Raw genomic sequence first — 14,765 nt, 5'->3', positions numbered from 1 at the left:
TGGGTTCAAGGAGCTAGATGAAAGAGTGAGCATGTTTATAGGAAGACATAAAAAGACAAAAATGCAGCTTCAAGGGAAGGAAATAACAATGTATGAGATGAAACTGCCCCGGATAGGATTAGCAGATTGATACCACTGAATATAAGACTAGTAAGGTTGGGGGTTGAAGAGATGGCTCAGCAGGTAAGAGCACTGGTTATTCTTGCAGCACCCTTAGGGTGGCTAACAATCTCCTATAACTCCAATTCCAGGGGATCTGACATCTTCTTCTGACCCAGCAGGCATTGCACAACATGGGTGCACTTACATGCAGTCAATACACTCAGACACATAAATAAAAATAATAAACAACAGTGGGGGAAGGGGATATAAAAATGATTAAGATGTTCTGTATGAAATACACAAAAGTTCAATAAAAATTTTCTTTGCTCTGAAAATTGTTTTGAGTATGTTAAAGCTGTAATGAAATGCTTCTTCCAAAAATGTATTAAATAAAATATTGTTTTTTAAAAAAGACTAATAAGCTTAAAGACAGACTTATTCAAATTCTCGAAATAAAGCAAAGAGATACAAAAGAATAAACAGTGACACAAGACATTATAGGAGGGCTAAAATAAAAATTGGAATCCCAAATATGTGGGCGCACAGAACAGAAAAGGTATTTGAGGAAACAAGGTTATGTATCTCAATCTTTGATTAAAAACTAATAAACTCATGGATACAAGATGCTCCATGATCTGCAATCTTAACACACATGAAGAAATGTATAACAAGGGACTTCAGAATCATGTGGCTAAATCTTGTGATGAAGAGAAAAAAAAATTTAAAGCATCCAGATTAAAAGAATTTTCAGAAGAACAGGAAAAGAAAGAAACCGGATTTCTTATTGGAAGTAATGCAAATGAGAAAAAGTGGAGTAATATTTTTAAAGCACCAAAAGAAAAATATCTCAATAAGTTCAAATTCTATGCTTAGCAAAAGTAACTTTGAAAATACAGACGTGCAATAGCAGAAAAACATATATCTCCAGTAGAATTCCATTAGACGATGCCTTAAAGGAATCTGATTAGTGAAAACAAAACTCCACACTAAGTGGAAATTTGAATCTACAGCAGAGAATTATAAACACCAGAAAACCATATTAATACTATAAACACTTGAATAGCAACAATAGAATCACAAATGACAGATAATTATAGTCAGTCAGCACAGGAGATAAATAGATTAATAAAATTCTGCAAAAAGCAAACAATGACAAATGCTGGATGGGATGTATGGGAAAATGAACCCCTGTACACTGCCTGCCAGTGGGGGTGTGAACTAGTGTACCTACTATGGAAATCAGTCTGGAATTTCCTCAAAAAACTTAAAACGGAACTACCATGTGATCCAACCATTCTTGGAAATACAACCAAGGAATCGAATTCAGCTTACTACAGAGACACCTGCTTCTCAGGTCTACTGTAGCACTATTTACAATAGCCTAGGTATCCATCTACAGATGAATGGGTAAATAAAATGTGGCATATATAAGTATATATATACATATTTATACATAATGTATTTTTTATTCAGTCATAAAAAATAAGGTCATGACACTTTCTGAGAAATGGATGGAACTGGAGATCATCATATTAAATTAAACAAATCAGACCAAGAAACATGAACATCATATATCTTCTCTTATATGTAGAATCTAGACACACACACACACACACACACACACACACACACACACACACCAAGAAAATAGAATGGGGACTATTTAGGAAGAGGACTAGTGAGAGCAGGAGAGGGAACAGAAGAGGGCAGTGGGAAATGAATACGTACATTTACTTGAATATAAATGCAATTGTGAAACCCATTAGTTTGCACAGCAAATATATAGTAATAAAAAATAATGTAGAAAAATTGGAAAAAAATTTTATTTTCTGTAGAAGTGGAATTGCTGGTTAAATTAGAATTAAGCAGTTAAGACAATATAGTTGAAATCAGTCATATTGATGTTATAATAAATATAAATGATCTAAACATTTTAAAGGTTGAGATGCCATACTGGATTAAACAACAACAAAAAAAATCAAGATCTATCTGAATGTTGCCAAAAGAAAACCTTTAAGTATAAGATAAAACATAAGTCTCAGGATAGGAATGAGAACAGGTATGCCATTAATTAATACTAACCTTAATTACATTTAAGCTGGAGAAGATTTACTAATATCATATAAAATAGTTTTCCACAGAAAAAGATAGTACTACAGATAAATGCTTATATATCTAAATATTGAGCTTCAAAGTACATAAACTAAAAACTGTCAGAACTAAAAGTTCCTTAAATAAACCTACACATAGTAAGAGAGCTCAAATTTCCCCTAATAAGAACTTGATAGAAGGCCTGAGGCTGTAGCTCAATGGCAGAGCCCTTGCCCAGTTTGTGTATGGCCCTATATTTAATCCCCAGTACTGCCAAAAACAAAGCAAAACAAAACAAAACAAAACAACACAACACTCCCCAATACCCTGACAGAACACAAATAACCCTGTGGTCTCATTGACTTTACATATCCAACAACAACAGACACACATCATTTACCAAGCTAGAACATACTCTAGACTATAAAAAGTCCTCATATGTTTCAAATAACTAAAATTCTACAAATATAGACCTTGACTCTACTGGCAATAGATTATAAATAAATAATTTTCTCTGGAAAAATTCTAAAATATTTGAAAATCAAATAACCAATGCCCAAATAATGGGACAAAAGGGAAATTACAAAGTAGTTCGAGCTGAATAAAAGTGAAAATACAACATTTCTAAATTTGTAGGATGTATCTAAAGCAGGATAGTAAATGAGAGTTATGGGAGTAAACATATGGTGGAAAATAGGAAAGAGGGTGAGTCAGTAGTTCAGCTTGTACTTTAAGAAATTAAAAAAGGGGAACAAGTTAAGCCAAAGAAAGCAGGGAAAAAGAAATAGCAACGATCACAGTGTGAACGGTTTCCTAACAAAGTAGAAAATCGACAGAGCTGACAAAACCAAAAGGATGCACTGGCAGTCCTGGTCACAAGGGAAACCTACAGTTCATGAATATCTTAATGAAGTTGGAGGATTCTGTGACTGACCCCTGTGTGGCAGGCCAGCATTGGTGAAGAGATCCATTTTGCTTATCCTAATATTTCAGAGTGCTGTAGCCTGATACCATCTTGAGAAGGGGCCATTGTTTGAGATTGAATTATTCTGCTGACCTAAAACAAGGAAAAATTATACTTCAAGGAGCCTGGATTTACCCTGTCACGTGATTGGGTGGGAGACAGCCATGAGAGGCAGTTGTAAAGAGAAGGAGGGTGCTGTATAGAGCCACTGAGAAGCTTAAGTAACAGGAAGCTTGGGTGGTGAAGGTAGAGGGGTCTGTGGTCCTGCCCTCTGTGGTAAGGAATGGGTCCCATCAACTGAGGATTACAATGGACACTGACAGTTCCCAACCCATGACCAGTAGGCTGCTCAGCTTCCAGAGTGGCTTCTCTGCTGTAAATGATTTACTGCTTACAGGACTGAGAGCTCTGAGCCTAAGTCTGGTGGATAAATTGATTTCCACAGCCTTCTCCCTTCAGCAGGCTGGTGTGTTGTTGGCCATGATCTGAGCACTGAAACAGAAAGCAGAAGTGCTAGATTACCTCAGTTAGTGGTAGATCCAGTGTAGATCTCAGTGCTCTGTTTGCTACTTCTTTCTTTGGTGCACTTGGGGGACTGCTCCTCAGCTTGGGCAATTGCTTTTCCCAGAGTCACAAGCTGGAGGCTTTTAGAACACATAAGAAACTTCCAGGCCCAAAGGCCACAAACATCAGTGCAGCCAGCAGTGACTCCTGAAGCTGAGAACCGATTCTTGCCTGTTCTGGCCTCCAGCCTGTACACAGAGCCAGCCTGAATGGTTAGTTTCGGTGGTGGTGTTATTAATGTGGTTTGATGTCTCTTGTGAGTGGTACTGGGGATCGAGACCTCAAAAGAAGAGTAAGAAGATTCTCAAATAAAATCAAATGAGGTAGCTGTCCCAAAAGATGCACACATTTTATCTTAGCAACAAAAGAAACACATAAGAGCAAGGCAGCACGACTTCTCTAAAAGTTTCCAAGTACTCAGTACCTAAGTCTAAAGATACTAAAGTGATTGAAATTCAGGACAAAGAATTCAAAAATCTACTTCTTAGAAATGATTAATGACCTCAAAGAGGATACAATGAAGTCATCCCAGGATCTGAATGAAAAGTCAGCAGCATGGATAAGAAATTCAGCAAAGAAATTAATAGTCTGAAAAAAAACAAATAAAAGCCCAAAGCAACAAGAACTCAGTAAATCAATAAAAGACAGTGGAATATCATCAAAGACTAGCTCAAGCAGAAGAAACGAATATCACAGACTGGGGGCTGGGAGATGGCTCAATAAAGTGCCCGCCATGCCAGCATGAGGATTTGAGTTTGGATCCCCAACACCCAAATAAAAGCTGGATGTGTTGGCATATGTCTATAACCCTAGCACTGGGGAGGGAGGACAGAGACGGATAGATTCCTGGAACTTACTGGTCAGGCAGACTAGCCAGTTGGTAAGTTCTTGGTTCAGTAAGATACCCTGTCATAAAAATAAGGTGGAGAGGGGGCTGGAGAGATGGCTCAGAGTTAAGAACACTGGCTGTTCTTGCAGAGGACCTAAGTTGATTCCCTGCAACCCACATGGCAGCTAGCAACTGTCTGTAACACCTCCAGTTCCATGGGAATCTGATGTCCTCTTCTAACTTCCACAGGCATTGCATGACACAGGTGCACTTACATACATGCAGACAATACACTCATATACATGAAATAAAATAAAACAATAAATAAAATGTTTTAAAGTATAATGTGGAGATCAATAGAGGAAGGCACCTGACTTCGGCCTTTGGCCTCTGTACACAAACATGCACACACTAAAAATAGGACGTTGGGGATTGAAAACAAGATTGAGGAAACATTACATTTGGATATCAATAAAGACAAAACCTTAACCTGCAAGGAATCTAGGGCATAACTAAGAGAGCAAACCCAAGAATGCATGGGGGAGAAGGACGAGGAAGACAGTGCAGGTAAAATCATTCACTGAGCAAGCCTGATGACCCGAATTAGATCTCTGAAGCCCAAGGTGGAAGAAGAGAACTGACTCCTGCAAGCTGTCCCCTGACCCCCACATGCATGCTGTGGTATGCACATACCCACATTTACACACACACACACACACACACACACACACACACACACACACACACCCACTAATAAATGAATTTGAAAAAACCAAAACAAACCTAGGAACTTCTGGTAATATGGAAGACTAGAAGCCATGGAAGAACAAGTGGTTGATTACAGTTTAGGAAAAAAGGAATATGAATATTTTATCACTCCATCAGCTACTACTCCAGTCCCCAGTTGACTTGACAAATGCCCCAGAAAACTTCTACCATTGGACCCACAGACTTTCTCAGCCATCTCACTGGACCTGCTGCTGTACTGTGACCAATGCAACTGCCACTATAGCTGCATTTTAGCCCAGATCTATAAGACTCCTGCTAGGAAATCTACAAAGGAAGCACTAGTAAGAATTTCTTAGAAGGGTTTCCAGTGACTGCTTCCAGGACTACTGTCAGAGCCCCAATGGGGAAAAGTGCTCTGAGCATTGTACAGCCACCACAACTCTCAGTCTTTGGCGAATGCAGGCTGGGTGGAGTTTGCCTACAGTCCACAGAACAGAGTCAAGAAAACTCTACACCCAAGAGGTTCTGAAGATTCATAAGAAAAGAATGGGACCAATGAAATAGAGCACTTGAATCATTCAATCAGGGCCAATGATAAACTTTTAAAAATGTGTGAATGGAACATATAAGGACTTTAAGACTCAATGAAAAGGCAAAACCTACATATTACAGGCATACAAAAAGGAGAAAACTTTCATACAAAAGGCATAGAAAATACTTTTAATGAGACCATAGAAGAAAATTTCCCAAATCTAGAGAAAGAGAAGTCCATCCAGATGTAAAATCATACAGAACTCCACACAGATCTAGAAAAGAAGCTTCCCATGTCATATTCTAGTTAAAACATTAAATGTACATAGCAAAGAAAGTATATTGCTAGCTGCAAAAGTGAAGGGTCAAGTCACATCCAAAGGCAGGCCATCAGAATAACTGGTGACTTTTCAGTCCAAACCACAAAAGCAAGAAGGGCTTGGATTGACATCTTTTAAACTCCGGAAGACCACAGCTGTGAATCCAGTCTCATATATCCATCAAAAAATCTGTCATAATTTGAGGTGAAAGAAAAGCTTTCCATGATAAAAATCAAGCTAAAGGAATTTATGATCACCAAGCCAGGCCTATGGACAGTACTTGAAGAAATACTTCAGTCTGAAGAAAAAGATAAATGTACTCAAGAAACTATGAGTAAAAAGTAAACAGTATTAAGATACTCATTAAACAGAAGAGGACTAAGAAATTCCCAAACACTGCAAAATAAATGACAAGGAGCAATATACACTTTTTAATAACTCTCACTATCAATGATCTCAATTCACCCGTCAAAAGACACAGAGTAGCAAGTTGTATTAGAAAACAGACTCCTTTTTGCTGCATTCAAGAAACACACCTTCCCATAAAAATTAGCACCATCTTAGGGTAAAGGATGGAAAAAAGTATTCCGAGTAAATGGAACCAGGAGAAAAGCAGACATTGATATTCTAATATGTGTGACTAAATATATTTCAAATCAAATCTTGTCAGAAGAGATAAAGAGGGTTACTCTAAATTGATCAAGGGAACAAAATTCGTCAAGAGGAAATTAAAATTCTAAATATATTCACATCAAATACAGCCTCATCCAATTTCATAAAGCAAACACTACTAGATTTAAAGTCTTAGATTAATCCCAACACAATAATAGTGGATGACTTTAATACCTCATTCTCAGCTGTACAAAAAATGAAAAAAGAAACACTGAAATTGAATGGAATCATAGATCAAATGGATCTAAGAGATGTTTATGGAGCATCCCAACCAAAACCTAAATAGTACATATTTTTCTCAGTAGCCCATGGAACTGTCTCTAAAACAGATCACATATAGGACATAGAGCAAGTCTTGATAAATATAGGAAAATTGAAACAACGTCCTTATTCTACTTGATCACAATCAACAGCAAGAGAAGCTACAGAAAATATACAAACTCATGAAGATTAAACAACATACTATTGAATGATGAATGCATCATCGAAGAAATCAAGAAGGAAATAAAAATCTTCTAGAATTAAATGAAAATAAAAGCACAATATATTCAAAACTAGGAGATGAAATAAAAGCAGTTGTAAGAGGGATGTTTATAACTCTAAGTGCCTCCATTAAAAACAGAGATATCACTGGGTGCGGTGGTGCACACCATTAACCCCAGCACTGGGGAGGCAGAGGCAGGCAGATCTCTGTGAGTTCTAGGCCAGCCTGGTCTACATAGTGAGTTCCAGGTCAGCTGGGGCTACAGGGAGAACCTGTCTCATAAAAGACCAAAAAAAAAAAAAAAAAAACCACCCCCCAAAAACAACAACAAAAAAAAAAGATAAAAAAAAAAAAACCCACCCCCCCAAAACAACAACAAAACAAAACCAACACCCCCCCCCAAACAAACAGATACCTAAAATAAACAACCTGATGAGGAAACTTAAAGCATTGGAAAAACAATCCCAAAAGAAGTAGACAGAGGGGCTGGAGAGATGGCTTAGCAGTTAAGATCACTGACTACTCTTGCAGAAGACCTGGGGTTGATTCCCAGCACCCACACGGAGACTAACAACCGCCTTAACTCCAGTTCCAGGGGATTCAATGCCCTCTTCTGACTCTGTGGTCATTGCATGACACAGGAGCACTTACATGCAGGCAATATGCTCATACACATAAATAATAAATAAAATATTAAAAAGTAGAGAGAAATAATGAAAATCAGAATAGAAATTAACAAAATAGAAATAAGAAAAAAATTACTGAAATAAACAGTTGGTGCTTTGTAAAGATAAACAAAACTGACAAACCTTTAGTCAAATTAGCCAGAAGAAAGAGAGAACCCAAATAAATAAAATTGGAGACGAAAAGGGGACGTTACGAAAGACACCAAGCAATTTCAGATACTTATAAAGGCATACTTTAAAAGTTTATATTCCACTAAATGGGAAACTCAAAAGAAATGGATGAATTTCTAGATGTATATGACCTACCAAAGTTAAGCAAAGATGAAGTAAACAATTTAAACAGATCTTTAACAACCAGTGAAATAGAAGGAGTAACTAGAAAAATACCCCAACCAGAAAAAAAAAAAAAAACCCCAGGGCCATATGGATCTAGTATAGAATTCTACCAGACCTTCAAAGAAGAGCTAGTACCAATAATACTCAGTATATTTCATAAAATAGAAAAGAAACAGTTTCAAACTTTTTTTAATGAAGTCAATATTACCACGATAAGAAAATAAAATAAAAACCAAACAACAACAATAAAAATGATTATTATAGGCCTTCTCCCTGCTGAACATAGACACAAAAATTCTCAGGAAAATACTTGCATGCTAAATAAAGAAAAACTCAAAGCATTCTCACTCAGATCAGGAACCTACACAATGGAACAAAGTCTGTTCCAGCTATATAGCTGACATAGGATAACTGTGTAAAATATGCAAATAACTAAAAACTAAATATTGAGAACACAAACAACTTAGTTAAAGAGTGGAAAATGAAATGAACAGAGAGTTCTCAGAAGAAGAAATGCAAATAGCTGAGAAATATTTAGAAAAATGTCCACCATCCTTAGCCATCAGGCAAATGCAAATTAAGACTACATTGAGATTTCATTTTACCCCCATCAGAATAACCAAGATTAAGAAAACAGAAGACAATAAAGGCTGGCAAGAATGTGGGGAAAGGGTAACAATTATCCACTGTTGATGGGAGTGCAAACTGGGGCAACCACTATGGAAATCAGTATGATGGTTCCTCAAAAAACTAGAAGTGGATCTACCAAATGATCAAGCTATGCCACTGCTGGGCATATATCCAAAGGACTCTATTTCCTACTACAGAGACATATGCTCATCCATGTTCATAGCTGTTCTATTCATGATAGCTAGGTCATGGAAACAGCCTATATGTCTATCAACTGAGGAATGGGTAAGTCATCCATAAAGAGAAATGAAATAATGAAATTTTCAGCTAACTGGATGCAACTGGATAACATATGGGGGAGGTAACTCAGACCCAGAAAGACAAATGCTTCTGGTTCTCACTCATATGTAGATTCTAATGTTGTTCTTTAGATCTGGATGTTTAACTTGGACTACCTATACAATCTAAGAAATTAGAAAAAGACCATTGGTGGGGAGGGAAAGAAAGATCTGGCAGGACGGGGATATTAGAATGCAGTTGATATGAAGGGAAAAGGGTAACAATGATGAAGGAAGTCAAGAGGAGAAAGGGATGGGAGGGTGGAGCAGAGGTGTGAGGTGAGGGATAACCAACACTAAGGATATTTGAAAGAGCTGTATGGAAACCTACTGTTTTATAAGCTTCATATATATTAAATGTATATATTAAATGTATGTGTATATTCATATAAAAGAGTGTAATTGGAGTCACCCTATTCAGGGGATACTCCTGGCTCTTCCCAGAAGCCATAGATTGCCAAATAAAAAACCCAGTGCCAGATGCAGGATATTTCCTCTTGAGTTGTTGTTCAGAGGTGTCCCATAGAGTCTCAAAACAATATAGACTATCAGTGCTTTTAGTTGCTCACTAGAATTTGAATGAAAGTCTCTATTCCTGAAGACACCACACGTTTTGGAGTACACAAGATCTTTGAAGTATAGAATAATGTCATCTACATATTGGGCTAATTTTACTTTTTCTTTTCTCGTTTTTATTTTTAGTCTTTAATAGCTTCCTTTTGTCTTATTGCTCTAGCTAAGGCTTCAAGTACTATATCAAATAGGAATGGAGAGAGTGGGCACTCCTACATTGTTCCTGATTTAGAGGAAATGCTCTCCATTTCCCTCCATTTGGCCAACTGTCTATAGATTTGCTTTATTACATTGAAGTATGTTCCATATATTCTTAGTTTCTTCAGTACTTTTGTTTAATATATTTTTTTAGAAGAAGCATTTCATTAAAGCTTTAACATACTCAATAACAGTTTCCAGAGCAAAGATACATCTCTTTCAAAAGTAGTTATAAAATTTTTAGGTTCGCTGTTGAATTAATACAGTTATACAATATTGAATTCAGTATAAACCCTGTAAACCATTAAATTGAATGAGTTTTTAACCTTTAAAAAAGATCTCCATTTCATTTTAAAATATACTATTTCTTACAGAAAGACTTGTTGCTTTTGCTAATAAAACAGATGTTGGTGCATGCGTCGCTCATCTGTATGTATCTGATTATTACTAGTCATAATTGGTTGCACTTGGATCCTTGGCACCTGTCTATAAAGTCATTGGGTAGATTTCAGTGGTAAAGTTTATCACCTCTACTAATTAACATGATGCAAATTTTTATGCTTCCTCCTCAAATATAATTCATTTTATAAAATTTGGTTTTGTTTTTTTTTTTGCGTGTATATCACACAGAACATTCCAAACCGTCTTATTCAACTATATATCCACTTCCCAGATGGCACCCTCCCATAGCCTCCCCCCAACTAGGGTCCTTATACTCTGTTATCCCTGCTACTGTAGACTGTGTTGTTGGCACCCACAGCCATTCCCCACTACTTGTCCATATGGTGAATCTAGTCAGCCTATCTAGAGGTCTTTGTTTTAAGAAAGTCAGCTGTTCCTCATCCAGCAGCAATTAGTTGTCAATATGCCTTTAGATAAGATTGGGGTCTGCTGTTCATTTTCCCAGTTCTATGCTGGGTATACTATCTGGGAGTCCCTTGGGCCCTGGCCAACAACTCAAAAGAAGGTATCTCCTATCTGGCACTGTTGCTTGTTATGTAGCCTTTAGCAATACATATGAACTCTTAAAAAATTATATTGGCCCTGTAATCTTTGGTTATACTTTCCTTTTGGGTGTTTAAGGCCATAGAGTTGGCCCAGATAAACCAATTTATTCCTCAGGGGTCATATGGGCTTGGGCCTCCCTTCTTTTACCAGTTATGCCTATGTGAAGATAAGTCAAAGCTTCTGCTTGACCATAGCTGGCTTCACTTGGAAGCATGGAGGAAATGTTTCCTCTGTGTTGACCCTCCTCTTTGTAGACTGGACACTGGCTCAAGCCCATCTTGTGGGGTCTCCTTGGCCTCCTTGATCAAGAGGACAGATGACCCACCACAATTATAGGACATTTTGAGAGATGCTCATAGTCCCCTGGAACTAGTCGACCTAGGAGGGCAAGGAGCAAAAACTGTCCTTTATGTCCCTCTGACCAAATTAGTATAGGCCTTAAAGTATGTCTGTTAAACACACAAGGTCAGTACCACCAGTCTGGCACTTTTAATTACTGTGTGCCATGTAGATAAATCTTGGGCAAAGACCAGTTGTTCTCAGATAAACTTTGCCTAGACATATATTTCTTGATCTGGTATGTATAATTTGTCAGTAGGTTGTTGGACTAATATGGTTCACTCTAGTTTTTAAAACTAGCCAGGCATTATTTATCTCTTGCATTGTCTAACCTCTCCATCTTGGTTTCCCCAATTAAGGTGCCCCCATTTTTCCCTTTCTCCCTTAATAATATCCTTCTCCAATAGTCCTACCTCTCTTGAGCTCCTTCTTTCCCTTTATCCCTGGGTTCCTTGTATATCCTTCCCTCCCCCCACCTTAAAATAACACAATTTTTTACCCATATCTCCCTTATTAATGCCTGTTTCCTACTGTTCTAGTTCAGATTCTTTCTTTCTCTTTACCTCCCTGGTTCCTTTCCACTATCCTGGTTCCTGTAGTTATGTCTGGGTATATACTCACTTAATCAGGATTTGGTTCTAGGATCCACATATGAGGGAGAACATATGTCAATTTTTTTCTGAGTCTCTGTTACTTCACTTAGTATAACAGTTTCTAGTTCCATCCATTTACCTGCAAATTTCATGATTTCATCTTTCTTTTTTAAAAATTATTTATTTAATAATCACACACTTAGAAGAAGGATTTCATTACAATAGCATTGACATACTCAATAACAATTTCCTGAGCTAAGATGAATCTCTTTCAAAATTGGCTGTAAGTTTTTAGGTTTACAGTTGAATTATTACAGTTATACAATATTGTTCTCAGTATAAACCCTATAGGACATAAAATTAAATGAAGTTTTAATCTTTAAAAAAGATCTCCATTTCATGATTAAAATACAGTTTCATACAGAAAAATTCATTTTTAATGCAAATGACATTAAGATGTTTGCACATGCATTTCTAATCTTTATATATCTGATTATTACTAAACACAGTTGGTTGCTTTCTGAGCTCCTTGGCATCTGAGCGTGAATATAAAGTCATCAGGTAGATTTCAATGGTAATGTTTTTCACATCTACTAATTATTAAGGAGAAATTCTTTATGCTTTGAAGAATTATTAATTTTTTAATCATATAATTCTTTTGATTTTTAATAACCACATGATTAGAAGAAGCATTTCATTACAGCTTACAACAACATTGACATATTCAATAACAATTTCCAGAGCTAAGATGCATCTCTTTCAAAATTGGCTGCAAGTTTCTAGGTTCACAGTTAAATTAATACAGTTATACAATATTGAACTCCGTATAAGCCCTGTAACACATAAAGTTGAATGAGATTTTAACCTTTAAAAAAGACCTCCATTTCATTTTAGAATATATTGTTCCTTGCAGAAAGACTCATTGTTTTTGCTGCTAACAATGAGATGTTGGCACACGCACCTCTAATCTGTATGTATCTGATTATTACTAGTCATAATTGGTTACACTTGGATCCTCGGCACCTGTGTATGTCTATAAAGTCATTGGGTAGATTTCAGTGGTAATGTTTATCACCTTAAGCCTGGGTTATCTTATTCATAATATTTTTTCAGTTTCATTCATTTTCTTAAAAAGTTCATAATTTCATTTTTAACAGTTGAACACAATTCCACATTTTCATTATCTATTAATCAGTTGATTGACATCTAGGCTGAATCTATTTCTTTGTTATTGTAAATAGATCATCAGTGAACAAGGATTTTCAGGAGCCTCTCTAGTAGGATATAGAGTTTGGTTTTTTTTGTGTGTGTCTGTAAATCACACAGAACATTCCAAACCATCTTATTCAACTATACACCCATTTCTCAGATGGCATCCTCCCATAGCCTCCCTCCCTCCATTAGAGCCCTTATACTCTGATATCCCTGCTATTGTCTGCTGTGTTGTCGGCACCCCCAGCCATTCCACACTACTTGCCCTTCTGCTGAATCAAGTGAGCTTATCTAGATGTCTTTGTAATTTTAGGAGGGTCAGCAGCTCCTCATCTAGCAGCAATCAGTTGTCAATATTCCTTTAGATAAGATTGGGGTCTGCTGTTCATTTTCCCAGTTCTATGCTGGGTTACTATCTGGGAGTCCCTTGGGCCACCCTGGCTAACAACTCAAAAGAAAGTATCTCCTATCTGGCATTGTTGCTTGTTAAGCAGCCTTTAACTATACATATGGACTCTTAAAAATTATATTGGGACTCTCCCGCCCTCAGGCCTCTCTGGGGGTAAGTCTACCATGCAGTCCTCTGCGCCTTGACTCCGCCAGCCGCCCTCACCCTTCCATCTCCCCCGCTGTTCTCTACTCCTAGCTTGGGCCCTGTGCCATTCCTAGTCTTGGGGCCCCAGACACCTGGGGAGCCACTGCTGATTCCTGACCCTGTTCACCCCCACGGTTATAATTTCCTTTTGGATGTTTAAGACCATACAATTGACCCAAATAAACCAATGTATTTTTACACTTAAGGTTGTTTGAGGATCTGTTCCTCAGGGATCACATGGGCTTGGGAGGAGCCCCTGGCTCCTTTCTTTTACCAGTTCCACCTATATGAAGGTAAGTCAAAGGTCCTGCTCAACCATGGTTGGCTTCTCTTGGAAGCATGGAGGAAATGATTTTTCTGTGTTGACCCTCCTCTTTGTAGACTGGATACTGACTCAAGTCCATCTGGTGGGGTTTCCTATCAAGAGGACAGGTGACCCACCACAATTACAGGACATTTTGAGAAATGCTCATAGTCCCCTGGAACTAGTCAACCTAGGAGGGCAAAGGAGCAAAAACTGTCCTTTATGTCCCTCTGACCAAATTATGGCCCCAAAGTATGTTTGTTAGACATCCAAGAAGTTTAGTTCCACCAGTCTGGTACTTTTAATTACTATGTGCCATGTAGATAAATCTTGGGCAAAGACCAATTGTTCTCAGATAAACCTTACCTAGACATATGTTTTTTGATCTTCTATGTATAATTTGTCAGTAGGTTGTAGGAGTAATATCATTCCCTCTGTTTTTCAAAACTAGCTAGGCATTATTTATCTCTAGCATTGTCTCACCCCTCCATCATCGTTTTCCTATTTAAGGTGCCCCCATTTCCCCTCTTTCTCTCTTACTAACACCCTTCTCCTATGGTCCTACCTCTTTTGAGCTCCTTCTTTCCCTTTATACCCTAGGTTCCTTGTATACCCTCCCCTCCCCTCTCCCTTAAACTAACCTGATTTTTATCCATATCTCCATTAT

The sequence above is a fragment of the Nannospalax galili genome, unplaced genomic scaffold (genome assembly GCF_000622305.1).
Source record: "Nannospalax galili isolate Female #2095 unplaced genomic scaffold, S.galili_v1.0 scaffold312, whole genome shotgun sequence".
Taxonomy (NCBI): domain Eukaryota; kingdom Metazoa; phylum Chordata; class Mammalia; order Rodentia; family Spalacidae; genus Nannospalax; species Nannospalax galili.
The sequence above is the reverse complement of the archived record's forward strand: the minus strand, read 5'-3'. Positions refer to the sequence as shown.